The 19,087-nt window shown below is 53.1% G+C and overlaps 1 protein-coding gene across 1 annotated transcript in view; it reads left to right on the top strand.

Annotated features, from left to right (window-relative positions):
* Positions 1 to 1,626: 1,626 nt before the first annotated feature.
* Positions 1,627 to 19,087, top strand: part of HIC1 (HIC ZBTB transcriptional repressor 1) — an 84,296-nt gene continuing 66,835 nt past the window's right edge. The window contains exon 1 of the mRNA XM_078873768.1: positions 1,627 to 2,796. The gene's annotated coding sequence lies outside the window, so the exon portion shown is untranslated. The remainder of the gene's footprint in view (positions 2,797 to 19,087) is intronic.

Below are 19,087 nucleotides of genomic sequence, written 5' to 3'. Positions count from 1 at the left end.
CGTGTCGGCCTTTTTTGGTGTTCGCTGACAGAATTTGTCCCAACACTCTATGGCTAAATCGGGCACCTTTGCGTATTTGCGTGTTTGGATGGGTCTGTGTGTGAGATTGAGAGTTCGTGTGTATTCGTGTGTGTGTGTGCGGAAGTGAAGGGGCAGTGTAGTGGTTAGCGCACTACGCAACGAACCCGGCCCACCTAAGTTCGATTCCCGTTCACTCCTTACAACAGTGACGCTCTCTGAACCTGGTTTCTCCCACAGGTTGACTGATCCCTAAATGAACACACGGTGCGGTGTGTAAACCTCCTCGTCGGGCCGTGCCACCTTTGATGTGTTTGTGCTCGCGCACGTGAGCACAGCGGCCTGCGTGTGTCGGCGGCAGACTGTGTTTGTGAGTCTCTTAGTGTGCACGTAGACCGGCTAAGTGTCCCACGGGACTGGATTATACAGCGCGCGAGTCCACTGTGTGTGTGTGCGCGCACGTGTGTGTATGTGCTTGTGTGCGTTAAGGGGTGAGAAGTGTGTGCGTGTACAAGAGTGCGTGTGTGTGTGCGTGTGTGTGTGCGTCAAGGGGTGAGGAGTGTGTGCATGCTTGTGTGAGTCAAGGGGTGAGTGTGTGCGCGCACGTCTGTGTGCGTGTGTGCGTCAAGGGGTCAGGAGTGTGTGTATGCGTGTACAATAGTGCGTGTGCGTGTGTGCATGCGTGTGTGAGTCAAGGGGTGAGTGTGTGCGTGCGTGTACAATAGTGCGTGTGTGTGCATGCTTGTGTGAGTCAAGGGGTGATGAGTGTGCATGCGTGTACAATAGTGCGTGTGTATGTGTGCATGCGTGTGTGAGTCAAGGGGTGATGAGTGTGTGTGCGTGTACAATAGTGCGTGTGTGTGCATGCTTGTGTGAGTCAAGGGGTGATGAGTGTGCATGCGTGTACAATAGTGCGTGTGTGTGTGTGCATGCGTGTGTGAGTCAAGGGGTGATGAGCGTGTGTGTGCGTGTACAAGAGTGCGTGTGTGCGTGCGTGTGTGAGTGAAGGGGTGATGAGCGTGTGCGTGCGTGTACAAGAGTGCGTGTGTGAGTGAAGGTGTGATGAGTGTGTGCGTGCGTGTACAATAGTGTGTGTGTGTGCGTGCGTGAGTGAAGGGGTGATGAGCGTGTGCACGTTTAAGACAAGGAGTGTGCGCGTGTCCGTGCACGGTCGTCCGTGTAAGACTACGAGGTGGGCGAGGAGTGTGCGCGTGTGCGCGGACGAGCGCGTGCGTGTCCGCGCACGTGCGTATAGCGTGAGTCAAGGGGTAAGGAGGAGTGCGTGCGTGCGTGTGTGCGTGTGTGTCAAGGGGGTGGGGCCAAGGCGAGGGCAGGGCAAGCGACATGGATGAGAGAAAAGAGCGAGTGACGATTGTTCCTCCCCTCCCTCCCTCCTTGCCTCTCTCACCCAACCCATCCCCTCCGCTCTCTCCCCCCTCCTCTCCACCACCTCCAGCACACACACGCGCGCGCGCCCTCCCTCCCACCCTCCTCCATCCCTCCTCCCCTCCCTGCCACACACAACCCTCGCAGCCGCCTCCTCCTCCTCCAGCTCGCACCCCCCCATCCCCATCCTCGAGCCTCCCCGTCCGCCCCCCGCGACGCCCGCCGCTCTGCCCGCCGCTCTGCCCGCACTGGCGAGAGAGAAAATGGAGGACGGGGCTGCGAGCAGGTATCCGCGAGGAAGCAGCAGCAGCACCACCACCATCAGCACCATCAGCAGCAGCAGCAGGTAGCGCCGCGCTATGCCACAGCTCCACTGAGGAGTAGCAGCAGCAGCAGCGGCGGCGGCGGCGGCAGCGGCGGCGGGGATTCCACGGGGAGGCTGTGTGCGCCATCCCCCCCCCTCTCTCCAACCAACAACAAAAACAACGACAACGCGGAGGAGGAGGTCTCGCTCTTTGCGCGCCGTACGCCGCGCTCACCCCCCCCCATCATCATCCACGCGGGCACACAGCGAGTATCGTCGGCGGCGGTGGTGGCGGCGCAGAGCGGGGACGGCACGACGAGAAGAGGGGGGGAGGTGCAGAGGAGACGCGAGAAGAGAGAGGGGGGAGAAGGGGAGAGCGAGAGAGCGCTCCCCCGTTGCGCGCTCCTCTCGCTGCGAGCTGCCGCGCGCGCGTGGGGTGAGTGGTGAGCGAGCGCCACTTCGGGGGGGGGGGGGGGTCCTGTTCCGAAGCTGCTTGGAGCGAGTTGCGAGCCGTGGTGCCGAGCGTGTGTGGGTGAGCCGCGGTGCAGCAAGAGAGCCGTGGTGCCGAGCGCGTGTGGGTGAGCCGCGGTGCAGCAAGAGAGCCGTGGTGCCGAGCGCGTGTGGGTGAGCCGTGGTGCAAGCGGCGGCCAGCACAAGCGGGGTTCGAGCCGTGCCGAGCGAAAGGGAGCCGCGCGGAGCCGCGCTCGAGAGCCGCGGGGTGGGAGTCGGGCAATGCGCGGCGGACGTCGCCGCTGCCGCCGCTGCCGCTCCGTGGCTCCGCGCTTAAATGCGAGTGGCGCTGCGGACGAGCGCAGACGCGGCGCACGGAGCGAGGCGGCGGCGGAGACGGAGGAGGAAGCGGCTCCAAGGCGCGGGGGCCACCACCTGGACGGGCCGCGGGGCCGCGGGCATCGGCAACAGCAGCGGCAGGGGCAGCAGCGGCGGCGGCGGCAGCAGCGACGAGGAGGAGGAGGAAGAGGAGGGGGAGCCTCGACAGAGACACCACCACCTCCATCATCATCAGCAGCAGCAGCAGGAGAAGAGCGTGGTGTGCGCGGGCTGACGTCAGCGCTGAGACGCCAGCTGTGGTGAGTCCTGCCGTGAACCCGGTGGTTGGTGATTGGTGGTGGTTGGTGGTGGTTGGTGATGGTTGGTGGTGGTTGGTGGTGGTGGTGGTGCCGGGCAGCTGAGGCCGTGAGATGGGCTACGGACAGAGAATGTTGTTTGGCTGCCTTTGGGGTTTTGGTGCTGAATTTGGAATGGCGGTGGCACGGGTCACATAGGTGGGGGGGGGGGGTGGCAAGGGTCACATAGGTGGGGGGGGGGGCACGGGTCACATAGGTGGGGGGGGGATGGCACGGGTCACATAGGTGGGGAGGGGGGGGTTGGCACGGGTCACATAGGGGGGGTGGCACGGGTCACATAGGTGGGGGGGATGGCACGGGTCACATAGGTGGGGGGGGGGGGGGGGGTTGGCACGGGTCACATAGGGGGGGTGGCACGGTGGCACGGGTCACATAGGTGGGGGGGGGGGTTGGCACGGGTCACATAGGGGGGGTGGCACGGGTCACATAGGTGGGGGGGGGGGGGTGGCACGGGTCACATAGGGGGGAGGATGGTGGAGCACTTGGAGTGGCAGTGCTGGTAATGGGCGTGATAGCGATGACCAAGTTGGTAATGATGCTGGCGATGGATGATTTGCTCTTTGTTACGGTGCTAGAAATTGTGGCGATGGTGGTGGTGGTGTTGGTGGTGACAGTGTCGGTGACATGTGGTGATGTGGTAGCAATAGTCCCGGTGATGTTGTTGACGGTGGTAGTGATGGTCGTGATAATGTAATTGACAGCGCTATATGGTGATGGTGGTAATAGTGCCAGTGATGGTTGTGGTGATGGATCCAGGTGGTGGTTGAGACTGTAGGTCGGTGTTGTTGGAATATGAGGTCTCAGGCTGGAGATGAGAGCTGCCGTGCCCTGTGAGCTGAGCGGTGATGAGTTGGTGTATCTAGTGAAGAGTGGCAGGGCAGGTGTTAGTGTGTGCGTGTGTCCTAACTCCGTGTCTTATGGGTTTCGATTTCCCTTCGTGGCTAACACCGGTTGTGGATATCTCAACCGTTCATGGACATCATTTTAGGTGGACCCAGCCTTAAACGGTTGCCTGGTGCGGTGTGTGAACATCGGGACTGTTGAGACAAATTCGATTCTGGCCAAATCACCCTCCTCTGTTCCGGCCTTCGCACGTGCTAGAGAAGATCCACGCGTCCCCAACAGTCTTTTAAGGCCACATTACGGGGCGTCAACATCATTGCCTCGTTGACGTCTGAACGTGTTGTGTATGTTATAGTGTGTGTATGTTACAGTGTGTGTGCGACTCAAACCTGAAATGAGTACCTGGTGCGGTGGCGTAAAAAAACATCACCACTACTCGGGAGACAAAGACGGTCGGGACGTGGTGCTGATCACCGACCCGCCTTCGTGTGCCGTGCGGGCCTTCATTATTCAAATTTAATTGATTAGGTATAGCCCTCTTGAGTCGGAGGTGCTGCTACTACTCGCTAACACCCCCCCCCCCAGCAGTCTGTCAAGGCTACACGGGGAATCTTTGTCTTTGTTTATATCTGTGTGTGACTTAGACACGTGCGCGCGCGCGCATTAAATTATACACACGCGCGCACGTGCGTGTGTTTGGGGGTTAAGATACATGGGGGGGGGGGGGTTGGGTGATAAAGTTGCGAAGTGGCTGGAGAGAGGGGGGCAGTGTGTGTATGTCGAGGATGGGGGGGGTCCCAGAGGGATTCCCCGTGGTGGAGAGGGGGGTGCCGTACACCTCTCATCCTCACCGCTCTCACCGTGGATACGGCTCGTCCCCCCTCTTCCTCCTCCACCACAACCACCACCACAACCACCACCACAACCACCACCACAACCACCACCACAACCACCACCACAACCACCACCACAACCACCACCACAACCACCACCACAACCACCCCACCAACCTCCTCCTCCGGCTCCCCTCCCACTCACTCACCGGCTGGCATGGCGCCGGACTGTGGTCCCTGTGAGACCGCTACAATCATCATCATCATTATTATTTATTGGCGCTGCGGCCGCGTGCAGAGCGGGGCCCTCGGTACCGTCCGAATCGGGTGACCGCTGTAGGTCGGCTCCGTGGTAAAACAAAAACTAAACAAAAAAGTCGCGCTCGCTCACCCGTTCGCCCGCGGCCGCGCCACGCTGGGCAGGGGGGGGCGCTCAGATCAGCTGCACCGCGTGGGTACGACGAGGAGGAGGAGAGGGGGTCCAGCGACTCGTCCGTAGCAAGGTACCGGAGCCGAAGGAGTTACAAGTCGTGTACACAGCACGGAGCGCACACACACACACAGCATACTCAGGACAGAGCACACACACACAGCATACTCAGGACAGAGCACACACACACAGCATACTCAGGACAGAGCACACACACACACAGCATACGCAGGGCAGAGCACACACACACAGCATACGCAGGACAGAGCACACACACACAGCATACGCAGGACAGAGCACACACACACAGCATACGCAGGGCAGAGCACACACACAGCATACTCAGGACAGAGCACACACACAGCATACGCAGGACAGAGTACACACACACAGCATACTCAGGACAGAGCACACACACAGCATACTCAGGACAGAGCACACACACAGCATACGCAGGGCAGAGTACACACACAGCATACTCAGGACAGAGCACACACACAGCATACGCAGGACAGAGTACACACACAGCATACGCAGCGCAGAGTACACACACAGCATACTCAGGACAGAGCACACACACAGCATACGCAGGGCAGAGTACACACACAGCATACGTAAGACAGTACACACACACAGAGCATATGGAGGGGAGAGTACGCACATCACACACACAGAGCATACGTAAGAGAGTACACACACCGCATACGTAGAACAGTACACACATCATACCCGTAGGATAGAGTACACACATACACAAAGCACACGCCGTATTCACACAAAGCACACACACACAGGATAGAGTATAGACACAGCACATAGTGTCCACACGGTACACAGAACCAGTGCATACGGTGGTAGACACACTACAGGTACGATACACGCCACGCCGTTATACACACGCTACACTATGTACACTGCACAATTCACACTGCACAACAAATACAAAGATCATATGAACAGATCGTTGGTGCAATTGCCTTGTTAGCGGGCAGCAGCAACTATGAAGGCCGGCACAGCATGCGAGGTTGGTGGGTGGCTAGCACCACGCCCGACCGCCTTTGTCTCCCCAGTGGCAATGTTTTACGCACCGCACCAGGACCGGTTCAGATATTCGTCGCTGATATTGTTTGTGAGCAGGAATTTAACTCTGGTCGCCGGGTTCGTTGTGCGGTGTGCTAACCACCACGTACACTGCATCACACACACAGCACACCACCCACCACAGATTTCACACACACACAGCACACCACCATAGACTACACACGCACACAGCACACCAACCACGTCCCACCACAGACTACACACACAGCACACCACCCACCATAGACTACACACACAGCACACCACCCACCATAGACTACACACACAGCACACCAACCATGTCCCACCATAGACTACACATACACAGCACACCACCCACCATAGACTACACACACAGCACACCACCCACCATAGACTACACACACACACAGCACACCACCCACGAATGACTACACACACACAGCACACCACCCACCATAGACTATACCACACACACAGCACACTACTTTACCGTACGCTACACATCACACCGTGCATCGCACACTCCACACCACACCACTACTCACACTACAACTCCATACACCACGCCACCATACACCACAACGCATTATACCAGGCCCCACATCACCACACACCACACACCAGAGCCACGGTGAGGCTCACCAGGCCGCGTTTGTGTTTCCACTGAATCCAGAGCCTCACTGAGCTGCTCTGAGCCTCACGGAGTCTCAGTGAGACCCTCCTCGCTGCGGGGCTCGGTGTGTATCGTCAGTGCAGCGCCACGCACCTGCGTTAAACACGCAGCCGTGAACACGTGTGTAGAAGTGCACACGTGTGTAGACCTGCACACGCGTGTAGACCTGCACCTGAGGACGGCTGCTTGCGTTGTGGCCGAAACGTCGTGAGAATTATTTTATTATGTTTTATTTTTTTTATTTTATTATTTCCATTCTACGTGACTTTACCGAAAGAACCAAGAAGAAGTGCACACGTGTGTAGACCTGCACGCGTGTTTTGGCGTGTAGATCTGCACACGCGTGTCATGTGCGTGTGTGCCTAGATCTGCACACGTGTGTAGATCTGCACACGTGTGTAGATCTGCACACGCGTGTAGACCTGCACACGTGTGTGCAGTGCTGCTGTCTATAGATCTGTACTCGGGTGCAGTGCTGTGCGTGTGTTTAGAGCTGCACACGCGTGTGTGTTTTAGATCTGTACATGTATGTCATGTGCACGTGTGTTTGGGTCAGCACACGGGTGCATCGCTCTGTGTATAGAGTGCTGCACACGTGTGTGTGATGTGCACGTGTGTTTACATCTGCACACGTGTGTAACGCATTTGTTTAGATCTGCAAACGTGTGTTTAGATCTGTATACTTGTGCAGTGCTGTGCATGTTTAGATCTACACACGTGTAGTGCTGTGCGCGTGTGTACACTTACACACATCTGCACACTTCTACACATCTGTACACTTCTACACATCTGTACACTTACACACATCTGCACACTTACACACATCTGCACACTTATACACATCTGCACACTTATACACATCTGCACACTTACACACATCTGCACACTTATACACATCTGTACACTTACACACATCTGTACACCTACACACATCTGTACACTTACACACATCTGTACACTTCTACACTTCTACACATCTGCACACTTCTACACATCTGCACACTTCTACACATCTGTACACTTACACACATCTGCACACTTCTACACATCTGTACACTTCTACACATCTGCACACTTCTACACATCTGTACACTTACACACATCTGTACACTTACACACATCTGCACACTTCTACACATCTGTACACTTCTACACATCTGTACACTTCTACACATCTGCACACTTCTACACATCTGCACACTTATACACATCTGCACACTTATACACATCTGCACACTTACACACATCTGCACACTTCTACACATCTGTACGCGCCTTTAGTGGTGTGCACGTCGACATGTATCGGTGTACACGTTTGTAAATGTAAAATTTCAACGTACGTGCCCCGTGTGAAATGTCGGTGCACAGTATTGCACACGTGTGTGTGTGTAGTCTACACGTGTGTGTGTGTTTATTATGTAGTGTTACGTGTGCAGTTGTGTTCATTGTATAATCACTGAGGTCTGCATGTTCGTGTGTGTGTGTGTGTGTATATATGTTGTTGTACATGTATGTATAGCTTTGTACACGTGCTAATAGACGCGTTTAAATCTGGTATATATTTGTGTGCGTGGTGTCGTGTGTGGTTGCAGCACGTGTACATGATTGTGTACGCGTGATTCGTTGTGTTGTGCCTCTGTGTATAATTAAATGTACACGTGTGTTGCCTTTTACACGTGTGTAGGGTTTTGAACACACGTGTAAAGACCGTGCAGTGTGCATTCTTGCACACTTTTATATAGTCTTGTACGCGCGTGTGTATGTGTGTGTTGACTTGATATGAATTAGGTTGCGTGGGGCGCGTAAACACCGCCCTTCGGGAAGACAAAGGCGGCCGGGCGTGGGGTCTGGCCACACCACACACACCTCGTGTGCCGTGCCGGCCTTCAATGGGTGCTAGCGACTCGCTAACAGCACTTGCCCCAATAGTCCGTCGAAGGCTATACCGGTGGTGGTGGTGTCTTTTGTCTTGTGTGGTACACGTGCTCAGTCACACGTGTGTTGGTCTGCGTGACACGCGTGTTTGTATGTTGCGTGTTGTGTGCGTTCAAGGCGCAATTTCCTATACAACAGTCTGTTGAGGCTATAAGGGGGGAATCTGTGCGTCTTTGTGTGTTGTTGTGTTGTTGTGTGTATTCACGTGTGCGCGTGTCTTTGTGTGATGTTGTGTTGTGTGTATTCACGTGTGCGCGTGTGTCTTTGTGTGTTGTCGTGTTGTGTGTTGTTGTGTGTTGTTGTGTTGTGTGTATGCACGTGTGCGCGTGTGTCTTTGTGTGTTGTCGTGTTGTGTGTTGTTGTGTGTTGTTGTGTTGTGTGTATGCACGTGTGCGCGTGTGTCTTTGTGTGTTGTCGTGTTGTGTGTTGTGTTGTGTTGTTGTGTTGTGTGTATGCACGTGTGCGCGTGTGTCTTTGTGTGTTGTTGTTGTGTGTTGTGTTGTTGTGTTGTGTGTATTCATGTGTGCGCGTGTGTCTTTGTGTGTTGTTGTTGTGTGTTGTTGTGTTGTGTGTATTCATGTGTGCGCGTGTGTCTTTGTGTGTTGTTGTTGTGTGTTGTGTTGTTGTGTTGTGTGTATTCATGTGTGCGCGTGTGTCTTTGTGTGTTGTTGTTGTGTGTTGTTGTGTTGTGTGTATTCACGTGTGCGCGTGTGTGTTTGTGTAACGTGATGTGTGCGCGTGTGTTGATGACTAAATCCGTGCGTATCTACGCGCTCGCATCGAGGTGTATAGACGGCGTTGATGTGCGTTGAGCCTTGTAAACATTTTATTTTTTACATTTAACAGCGTAATATTGCGTTGTTGTTTGTTGTTGCTGTAATGTGTGTCCGTGTTTATATCGACTGATGTGTCCACGAGCTGTCTGTTGTTGTGTTTCCCGAGTTGCGTTGTGTGCTGTCCGATGCGCGTGTTTGTTTTTGTGCGACAATCGTCCATAACGTTGGTGTTGCCGCTTGTCCAACTTTCGTAAATGCGCTTCACGTGTTGCGATGTTTGCGTTACGTTTCGTTATATTTGTGTAAATGTGTAATCGCCGCGGGACTTCTCTTGCCAGTGTCAAAATGTAGCGTGCGTTTTTTGTTTGCGTGTTCACAATTATGTGTGGTTAATGCAGACGTGGTTCCTTGCAAAATGCTTTCAGTTTTGTGTTTCTTAACATCTTAACACCTGTTTAATTTCCAGACAAAGTAAAACCATATTCTTATATTGTGTAATCATGTTTAGCGCTGTGTGTGTGTGTGAGTTAATGCTGTCTGTGTGTGAGTTAATGCTATGTGTGTGTGTGTTAGTTAATGATATGTGTGTGTGTGTGAGTTAATGCTGTGTGTGTGTGTTAGTTAATGCTGTGTGTGTGTGTGTGAGTTAATGCTGTGTGTGTGTGTTAGTTAATGATATGTGTGTGTGTGTGAGTTAATGCTGTGTGTGTGTGTTAGTTAATGCTGTGTGTGTGTGTGTTAGTTAATGCTGTGTGTGTGTGTGTTAGTTAATGCTGTGTGTGTGTGTGTTAGTTAATGCTGTGTGTGTGTGTGAGTTAATGCTGTGTGTGTGTGTTAGTTAATGCTATGTGTGTGTGTGTGTTAAGGCTGTGTGTGTGTTAATGCTGTCTGTGTATACTATACTGTGCTGTACGCAGTTGCGTGTGTGTTAGTGCTGTGCGCGGAGTTTGCTTCGCAGTGATCACGTCCGTGTGAGGTTTGTTCGTCAGATGCTGCACCTGCACACACACCTACACCTGCACACACACCTACACCTGCACACACACACACCTACACCTGCACACACACCTACACCTGCACACACACCTACACCTGCACACACACCTACACCTGCACCTGCACACACACCTACACCTGCACACACACACACCTGCACCTGCACACACACCTACACCTGCACCTGCACACACACCTACACCTGCACACACACACACCTGCACCTGCACACACACCTACACCTGCACACACACACACCTGCTGCACATGCACACACACCTGCTGCAAGTGTGTCACGCGTGCGTGCAGTCGCACACGCGTGTGTGCACTGTGGTGTAGACACCAATGATCTGTTGTGTATATGTCAGTGTTGTGTATCGCTAACACAGCGACGTGCACACCCTGTGAGACACGTGAAGCACAGTGGAGTGGGGGGGAGTCGTGTGTGTTAACAATATGGGGAGCGGTGGCGCAGCAGTTAGCGCGCACTGCGCCACGAATCCCGGCCACACCAGAGTTCAATTCCTCCTCACGACCAATAAGAAGGACAAATTGTATAACCGGTCCTGGCCCTTCCCTATGTCTACTCAGCCATGAGTGAGTGAGTGACCTGCTGCGGTGTGTAAAACATCGCCACTGGGGAGACAAAGGCGGTCGGGCGTGGTGCTGGCCACCCCACTCACTGTCTCTTTTGCCGTCCTGGCTTTCTCTAACAGCGCTCAGCCCCAACAGTCTGTTAAAGGTTATCTTTGACTTCTACTGCGGGTTGTGTACCGGCGATTATGTATTTGTGTGCAATACGCATAACAGGAGCCCTCTCCCCCCCCTGTCTGTGTATGTCTGCTCTATGCGTAATTATGCAACGGACAACGACACAGTTGAAATTAGTGATTTTATTTCGAATTGCATCGCAAACCAAAAAATGTACAACTCAACTTCAATGCGTTTTTGCAAGTGTCAATTCGCAAACAATCGCTAATTGTACGCGTTGAGTAAATTTCCATTGTACCGTGGGACCCCTTTGCCAGTATCAAAGTATGAAAAATATTGCCAGTAAAGGGTAGAACATATTCTTATTTTTTCACACATTGCATTGTGTTCAATGCAATTCGGTAATTGCATTGCAAATTATGTGTCTGCAGCAGCCGTGGCAATGCCTTCCTTGCTGATGCTGCTCTTTCTAGATTTGAAGCTTTCGTGACTGCAAGGATTCATATTCTTAGGTTTTTTTCGGTAAAGTCACGTAGGTAAAACATAAAAAAAGTAAAATAAAATAAAAATCACGACGTTTCGGAGGCAACACAAGCTTCCGTCTTCAGGTGGAACCGTCACAGCCACGACAGCTTACCTACGTGACTTTACCGAAAAAACCTAAGAAGATGCTGCTCTTGTTTGCAGCCCACGATGTCGGCCGCCTATAACCCTGCGTGTGCCTGCCGTAGTTGAAGGGCAACCGTGGGGTATATGCCCAACAACTCTTTGCCGACTTCACGTAGTTGAGATTGAAAACTAATTTCCCAGATTGAAAACTCGTTTCTAGATTGGAAAACTCATTTCTTTAGGGCCGCTTTTGGTGTTTAGTTTGTTGTTTTCCCGCCCGCAACTCCGATGAGCGCGGTTGGCTACGTACGGTGCGAAAGAAGTTCAACATGCATGCGTCTCTATACAGCGCTTGTGTGTCTGTGCAGTGCACGTGTACGTTATGTGTATGTCAATTAACTTACCTATGTGCTGTGAAAAATGCCCCTTGCTTTAAACGTCGCCTATTATATACGGTACACAGTGTTTATTGACGAACGGCGAGTTTCTTGTTTGATATTTGTGCTCGTGCACCACTGCCGGCGCAGCAGCGTAACCAGTCGATGTGTTTTAATATTGTACATTGGTGTGTGTATGAGATGGATGTATATATAAAAATGTACGGGCAGTCCTCGACTTGCGAGCGGGTTACGTTCCTGAGACCCGTTCGTAAGTCGATTAATGGCGAAACGTCGTACTCGAATTGTAAATGTTGTGGGTTTACTCTCCAACACACCGGTGTGCTGGACTAGTAACGAATTGGCACGTTTTGTTTACGTAACAAACCTTACTAATTGGCTGTGTCGGGTAGTGGCGGGTTGAACGACACATTCATAATTACGTGATCTAACCTAAAAAAGCTCTATTATAAATAAGTAGATTTTTCGTATTTTAAAACTCAACACTTTACGGTACTTTTTTTTCTAATCGTATATACAGTGAGTGGTATGAAATATATTATGGTTCAACAAAAAAAGGAAGCGTTAAACTCATAAATAACAACAAATGCCGTACATTTGACATGTAATACTGAATAAATACTGTATAGTAGATAAAACATAAAAATTAAGTAACATGAAATGGGAAAATAAACCCGTTTTTCTTTCGCTTACCTTGAGTCCTTGAGCTCGCTTGCTCATCAAAGGGTGCGTGCATCACGTGGGATGCTGGGCCTCATTACATCTCGCGGAGGATCATTCTCCCGAACAAAAATAGTTCCACGATTCGGTTCGTAAGTGCAACTGATGTTCGTAAGTTGGACGTCCGTATCTCAGGGGCTGTCTGTATATCTGCTTACAAGTCAATAGTGGACATGTTAGTCTCATCATCATCATCCGCAGGGACGGTGAAGGCTTCCCCAAGCCGTCGCCATCAATCCCCATAAAGATATGAGTCTCTTATTTAATCATTAAAATTAACCGATTAAGAGTAATAACCTTAGAGCCCCTTAGTCCATCGACCGCCGGATGAATGCAATGTCAGTCACGGCCATACTTCACCATGTTGGTCAGTGCGGGGTTGGTGAAGGGTGAGCCCAGGGACGGGTTCGGATATCGCTCGCCACGGATGTTATCCTTAACCGGGAATTGAACTCGGGTCGCCACTGTGCCGCTTACTCCTTCACGTTGTCTGTATATGGTGCCTGTAAAGTATACGGTGAACGTGAAGTGTGTGCGGTGGATGTGAAGTGTATATGGTGCCTGTAAAGCATACGGTGGGTGATGTGCAGTGTGTATACGGTGGATAATGTCACCTCTGTGCGTGCTCTCACGTGACCGTGGGTGACACTGTGGGTGACACTTTGGGTGACACTTTGGGAAGACAAATTAGGCAATGTTGTGCTTTTAAGTGACAATTTAAGTAATAGTTGTCGTGACTCTCTGGGTAACCCGGGTGACACACCAAGTGACACTGATTGAACATTTGGGTTACACGTTGGGTGACACTTGTCAGTTTTCTTGGCCTGGGAGCTGCGAGCCCCATGCCGTGGTGAGCCACGCGATGGCACCGCGCTTTCCACCGGCTTCACCAAAGGGGACGCGGCGCTCACCGCCGTTTCGTTACCGCGCCATCCGTCCGTCCGTCGTGCTCGTGTGCGTGACCGTAATTTTGAACTCAGGTTATTGCGGCATCGGAAGGGACTTGGTGGGATCTTTGTGGGATACTTTCAACAACTCCCATGCAGCCCTGCGCACGTGCGGATTGCATTGCGTGCGCCTAAATTAACTATTTTCATATTGACTTTTTATTTTACCGGGCAAGGCCCACTGGGCTATATAGCCCTTTTTCAGAAGCAACCTGGCCACAAATAATAGCGCGACAAAGTGACTCATCACTTGGAAAATGTATTGCGGCCAAATACTCTCAACGTATGTATATTCTAAATGCAGAGGAAAAAAACCGGATGACCCGGAGATAAATCTACGCGACCACAGGGAGAACATGCACACTCTTAATATACAGGCATTCGGGTCTGGATTTAACCCACAATCTCCTGCATGCCAGGCGAGGTAGTTAACATCTCACCACCGTGGCCGTAACACCGTGCCGATAACCAGCGCCGTGGCCGGAGGGGTTCCTGCGGCGTGGATGGAACCATCGCGCTCGCTCGAGTTCGGCGATCGGCCGTGCGACGACCTCTGCGTTGCGTGTAAAGAAGCGGGGTGTTGGCATGCATGCCCAGAGGGCAGAGGTCGCAAACGGGTTTTGATTCCTTACCCGTACCCGTACCCGGCCGCAACAGGGTCGCAAATGGGTACCCGTACCCGTACCCGGCCGGGTACAGGTACCCGTTCTCTACCCGTATCCGTACCCTACCCGAAATGAGTGACCAAACGGTTACTCAACAGTGACTCACGGACTACCCGTACCCGGCCGCACCAGGGTCGCAAAAGGGTACCCGTACCCGTACCCGGCTGGGTACGGGTAGCCGGGTATCGGGTAGGGTACGGGTATTGGGTACCCGGTTGCGACCTCTGCCAGAGGGCGAGCGACGTAGCGACTCCGTGCCCCAGTGATGACTTGTCGGCGTTCTGCGGTGGCGATTCGATTTCAGAACGAAAAAAAATTCCTCGTTTATATTGTTCATCGTTTTTACCTTTGTCCACTCGGATAAATACAAACACGGCGGTGACGTAATTTCCGTACAGGTTGCACAGATAATGAAGTTTAACCGATGCGTCGGCGTTCGCCAAGATCATTCCCGGCCTCCAGTGTTCACCGTAGCGACCGCGCCTGTTTGTTCGTTTGTTTATTTAGTTGGTGCGGTTCCTTCATTATCTTGGTGTGACACGGTGCGTGGTTATTGGTGCTGTGCGTGATGGTGCGTGATGGTGCGTGGTGGTGCGTGGTGGTGCGTGGTGTGGTGGTGTGCAGGGCGATGCGTGGGATTTAGTTGGCGTCATAGTTTGGTTGTGACAACGTGCGGTGTGCGATTCGTGTGCGGTGTGCAGTGTGTGGTGAGTACGATGTGTGATGTGGTGGGGTGAGGTGTGCGTGTGATGTTACTGCTGTGGTGTGTATTATGATGTGTGTGGGGAGCGGTGGTGCAGTGAGTTAGCCCGCTGCGCTACAAACCTGGTGACCCGAGTTCAATTCCCGTTCATGGCCAACACCAGTGGCGATTATCTGAACCGGTCCTGGGCCTCCCCTAAGGCGACTCGGCCTCAAATGAGTACCTGGTGCGGGCGTGGTGTTGGCTACCCACTCCCTCTTGTGCCGTGCCTTCATAGGCGCTCGCGAACAGCACTTGCCCTGACAGTCTAAGGCTAAACGGGGGATCTTTGTCCTGGGGTTGTGGTGTATTGTGTGAGTGATGTGATGTCTTGTGACGTGTGAGTGCTGCGGTGGGATGCTGCTCAGGCCAGGCTTCTCGTTGCTCACCTAAAACCCGAAGTATTTTAAACCCTCCGTATTAAAGCATAACGTTATGTTAACGACGGCGCAGACCTGGAAGCTTGTTTTTCCCGAATGCGTGGAGGGTCTTTCTGGCTTCCCTGGGTTGAAATCCTCAAAGCGGAATCAACCAAGCATCCCATTGCAGGCCCGCTCCTCTTGAAAACCATACTTGAGGCTCGGGGAAAGCTGCCGTGGTTAAATAATGCACCTCGTTCATATTACAACTGCGCCTACAATGCGCAACCGTTTGCTTTCGTTTCGTAATTACATAGGCACATTTTAAATCGTAAAAATACGATTTGGTAAGTGAAGTAAAAAAGTGTTCGGAGCCCAAATCTGGTTTAGGGTGCGCGTCGTTACGGCGTGAATGATTTCTCGGCGCGTTCGCCCGACGCGTGCCCCTCTCGTGCGCCGTCGCATTTCCTTGGTGAGGTGGGGGAATCTGAGGGGAGGGGAGGGCGGGGGGGGGGCAGGTTGGGGGGGGGGGCAGCGCCGCTGAGCGGAGGCCGAATCGAGAAACCGCACCTCTCGCGCTTATCGTGCGCGCCGTTTAGAAGCGCGCAGTTTCACGGTCGATCAGAACGCGCACCAGCTTCTGGGCCACAGTCTCGTACCCCTCGTATATCCATCCGCGTGTTCCGGCGGACAGTGGCGTGTCGACACGGTTGCCGCGACATCGACAGCCGGGACCGGCCAATTGTTTTCGCCGCCTATGAGCCGCGCAAATCCTCCTGGGGCGTGCCGTCGATCGCACGTGAGCGCGGCCCGCATGTAGGGGGTCGCGGGTGGAGGTCGCGAGCTGTGTGTAGAGGTCGCGGGAAGAGCTCGCGGGCCAAGGTCGCGTGTGGGAACCTCACGGGTCGCTCAAAGCGGAGCCGCCACCGTCGAGCCGTCGCGGCTTTGGCAGGGAGCGGCGCACGCCGTAGATTTGTTTGTTAAACGGCTGCTGGCCCCTCTCTGCGGCGTGGCGAGCGGTGGAAAAGAGGGGCAGAGGAAGCCACGGATTCATAACCCCCACCCCCCCCCCCACACCATGGTTCATTTTCCATTTTATTGAAAAGCACGAGAACTCACCTGGAGACTTTCACGAAGGCGTGACAGCGGGCCGACTCCGCCTGACCGTGGCCAGCGCTTGAAGCCGCTTCGACCCGGGCTGCGCTTTGGCCTTCCAGGTTGCGGGTGCAGGTCACAGTAGCGCCAACAGCAGTTGGTGCGAGTTTCATTTTGTTCGAGCGGGTGGAGGACTCGCGAGAGACCAGAGGGTGGAGTCAAGATGTTCGTGATCGTACGCAATGCGACGTCGCACGTCCCTGGAAACGTAATCAACTAAATAACGAAACCATTGACTCGAGCAGTCCCCGTCGCCGCACTTCCGAGCGATCTAAAGCCAAGCTGTGTATTGTGTCGTCCAGATTGATTTCTTTGCAATAGCATGTTTGGCGTGCACACAATGCAGGGGTTGTCACACCTCTGCTCATTAATATTCCTTCCCGCCCCGTTCGGCAACGTGCAACACGCGCGGTCGAGAGCTCGTTGTCACTTCATCACGGCGAGCCGTGTCACAGGACACGCGCGCGCGTATGCGCATGCCTATGTACGAGCGTACCCGCGCGCGTATCCGCGTGCGTACCTGCGTGTGAACCCGAGCCGGTGCAGGTGTTATGTAACGTGTGTCGTAACCCCCGTGTTTGTTGACCATCGCTTGAAGTTGCGCTAATGGTGCCACTTTTATGGGTCCAAGGGTTCACTGTCCATGCAAAGCGAAGGCGCTGGACTTTGTTCCGCCACTAAAAGCCACCTATAATTACAGCGCTTGACCAAGAGGTGGTTGTTTTTTTTACTTTATTGCCGACATCGGGGCGATTGCGAGCAGCCGAGCAGCCGTGCAGCGAGCATCCCTATGCAGCGAGCACATGGCTCGGGGCCTTCCCATGGTGATGCCCGCTAGTACGGCGCCGGGAGGCTTGCGAGCCCTCCTCTCCTGCACCAGGCGGCCCAGTTAGAGACGGGGGCACGGTGCAGGGTTAGGATTTAGGATTGTGGGGGCGGGGGGGGGGGAGTTCAAGGTAGAGGGGTTCTGCTCCCATGCGTCACGCTCATTACACACAGAAGTGCTCGCCGCAAATGAACCACAACACCTTTTGGTCATCTCGTCAAGGCGCATAAACTATCACGTGAACTCTCGTAGTCCTCGCATCAGCGGCTCTTTGGCTGGCCATCGAACAAATAATGGTCACCGCACCGCGCGCTTTCACATGCGCTTCTGCGGCCGTCTGGAACGTTCTTCCGGTATTAGGAAGCCACAGGAGCTATGCACTTTTAAATGATCTAGATTTGAAACTAATTTCTTTAGAACCGCTTTTTGCGTTTAGTTCCTTGTCCTTCTCCCGCACCTCCGATTAGCACAGTTGGCTAATTACGGTGCGGAAGATGTTCTGCGTGCACGTACATACACGTACGTACGTGCACGTGCATTCGCAGCGCCGCTGTCCCATCCACGCGCTGCGGGAGGGCTCGCGTCGCATCGCAATATTTGACGTAGATTCGTATCGCCGCACCGTTTCCTGTGCGGGGGGGGGGAGTATCAATTGTTCTATCTCAGCCGTTGATGCTAAACAACGTCTCACCGTCCACTCGACGTGTGGTTTGAAATTTGGCAACGCTCTGAGAATGTATTGTCAGTGTACTGTGAATGCTGTGTCAGTGTACTTACAAGTGTACTATCAGTGTACTGTGAATGCCCTGTCGGGGAACTATGAGTGTGTAATAACGCAGAGACAGGGACACGCATTCCACCCAGGCTGTGGCCTCGTGGCTGCGATTGCCTGAGTTGAACCGCGTGGTCAGGGTTTGGTCTGGTTCTGTGCGATGACCGCATTGCGGTGGTGGCGGCTTCCTTGCTGAGGTATACTCAGCCCTGCCATGGCAATGTGGAATGTTCGCCATGGACTCGGCACCGCTCGCGGAGCTGGTCGCAACGGGAGAGCGTGGGGAATGTCTCTTTGGCAGCGATGTTTTTTTGTTTACAGCACTCAATTAAAGTTACACTTGAAAATCAAATGTGACTTGAGTGTAATGTACTCTGAAAATAAAGGCTCATATAGTTGTGATAGTAAACTAGACGTCGGTGACGGAAACTTGTCGCCAGTTATCGGTTTCCACTTAAAATCCACACAGTTTGTCATTTGCATTCATCTCATTTTTTTTCCGCACCTAAAAAACTGTGTGTGTACACGTGTACCTTTTCCAAATGAACCGCGGGTGTGTTTAGTAAACGCATGTTAAGGTTATTAAATAGCGTGGAAATAGCGCAGGGTGCACGTTCGGCGATTTGTGGAATTCCCAATTGTCATCTCTGTCCTCCAAAGCTATAATGTGTAATCTCCTCGCTCGTGTCACCTCCTCGCTCACCTCAGGGCTTCCGTTCCCACAACTTTCATTGAGCTGGCCGCTTAACATTGCTGAGGCTGGACATGTGAACTACTAGACG

Source organism: Lampetra fluviatilis, chromosome 37 (assembly GCF_964198595.1).
Source record: "Lampetra fluviatilis chromosome 37, kcLamFluv1.1, whole genome shotgun sequence".
In the NCBI taxonomy this organism is placed as follows: Eukaryota; Metazoa; Chordata; class Hyperoartia; order Petromyzontiformes; family Petromyzontidae; genus Lampetra; species Lampetra fluviatilis.
This window is presented reverse-complemented; position numbering and strand designations above follow the sequence as displayed.